This window comes from Prunus persica, chromosome G2 (genome assembly GCF_000346465.2).
Source record: "Prunus persica cultivar Lovell chromosome G2, Prunus_persica_NCBIv2, whole genome shotgun sequence".
Lineage (NCBI taxonomy): Eukaryota > Viridiplantae > Streptophyta > Magnoliopsida > Rosales > Rosaceae > Prunus > Prunus persica.
The window spans coordinates 1,383,418-1,385,550 of NC_034010.1; the positions used below are offsets into that span (position 1 = coordinate 1,383,418).

General features: G+C 31.6%; 1 long non-coding RNA gene across 1 annotated transcript; it reads right to left on the reverse strand.

Moving 5' to 3' along the window:
- On the reverse strand, positions 645-978 carry LOC18785185. Its single transcript, XR_002270373.1, has 2 exons — positions 907-978; positions 645-809 (listed from the first exon to the last, which is right to left on the reverse strand). It is a non-coding gene; the product is annotated as an uncharacterized LOC18785185 (long non-coding RNA).

Here is a 2,133-nt window from a genome sequence, read left to right on the forward strand (position 1 = left end):
GTTCATTTCCTAAGCATTATATGCATGTTTCCTTCACACCATTGATACTTCTACCATCTCTACCACCAATATCACAAGCATCATGGCCCACTATTATTTCAAATTTATAGAAGTTTATAAAAATCTATCAAACTCTATGATAAGATTCTAACAAATGTCATCCAATAATACTTATTTTTTAATAATATGTACGTATTTTTCAATAATACTTCCGTTTTTCCGTACACGTCATAAAGACTCGATAAAATATATGTTTTTAAAAAAGCAAACATACAATTCAAGTATTGTACACGTATGTACGTATTTTTCTTGTTGGCTTTTTATCACAAAACGTCCCTGACGTTTGCGAAACTATCAGATTGCATCCTTAAAGTTTTTTTGTATTACTTATGGTCCCTAACGTTAATATAAGTACTCCTTAATAGTCCCTCTGTCAAAAAAATTGTTAAATCCAAAGATATAATCATCAAATCAATCCAAAATTATAAAAATATATATATTTTATTTCCTTCCCTTCTCTCTTTCTCTCTTTCTTTTCTTCTTCTTCTTTCTCTCCGCCAGATTCCTTATCTCCTCTCTCTCTGTTTCAGTCCATCGTTAAGCTCGATAACTTTGACAAAGTATGGATACACAATAAAGGCACCAACAAGGAAGAAACTGATAGAAGGAGAATTAAGATTACAATTTACAATGCTACTAAAAACTCATTTAACTTCTTCAATCTCGTCCTAAGCATAGTTATTTGTGGACACATTGGCATAGCTAACTTTATTGAATCGAACGACGACTGGGTAACAGGTGTTGGGGTCCTGTAAAATGAAGATCAACAGAGAAAATTAACAACATAAGCAGACCCTTTTCTCATTTCATGTTAGTCTTAATTGAGAGAGAAGTGAAAAGGCAGACCTGATCCACAGCTACAACAGATCCAATGCCTTTGAACCAGTAGGACTCCCTCCTAAGAATCTTCACCTGCAAAGTCAGTGAAAGATTCAAGCTAGTCAGTGACTCAATATCTCCATAGTCTATTGCATTGAAGAACATATATATTTCTAGCCACTGGAACATATCAACTGATCCTTCTGCTAGTTTTTCTTCTGGGTTTAAATTGATTTGCCAATTCAGCAATTCCCAAACAAACCAAACCATTTAGAAGCTTTATATTTTCATTTGGGGTCCTCAGAAATTTCTGTTTATGCAACTAAAACTAAACAAGACCATTTCATTGTACAAAAGAACATGTATTTCTGGCCACTATAACATATTATCATATCTCAGTGGACACACAATTAACTGATGCTTGTCCTGGTTTCTAGTGATTTTCATTCTCTCTTTTTTCTGAGTTTAATTTGGTTTCTCAGTCAGCAATTCCAACCACAAAAATAAGAAAAGAAAGAGAGAAAGAAGAAGAAGAAAGAAAGAGAGAGGGGAAGGAAAAAAAAAAAAATATATATATATATATATATATTGTAATTTTGAATTGATTTGACGATTATATCCCTGGATTTAATAGTTTTTTTTTATAGATGGATTATTTAAGAGCACCTATATTAACGTTAGGGACCATGAGTGATACAAAAAAACTTTAAGGATGCAATCTAATAGTTTCGCAAACGTCAGGGACATTTTGTGATAAAAAAGCCTTTCTTATTTATTGTTCCCTTTTGATTTTTTACTTTTCTAGAGTTATTACCCGTATAAAGAACTTAGCATTTTCCTGTTTAATACTCGTATTATACAAGTATGTACATATTTTTCAATAATACTTCCATTTTCCATTCACCTCTTAAAGACTCGATAAAATACAAGTTTTTTCAAAAAAAGCAAACATATAATACAGGTATTGTACACGTACGTAGGTATTTTTTCTTCTTTAACACGTGTTTGTTACAAAATTTTCAGTATATAGTTATAGTAAGGCCGCATGGCTATATTGCTGTGGGTTTTTAAATGGTATAGCCGCGCGGCTGGACTCCTAAAACAAAAAAGTAAATTTAGGTTTTAGCCACAAAAAAAAAAATTTACTTTTGAAAAAAGCCAAAACTTTTCCACAAAAAAAAAAAAAAAAAAAAACCTCTCAACTTTCAAACTAAAGATATGCAAATGTAAGGAATTCCTTAGGAAATCCAAAAA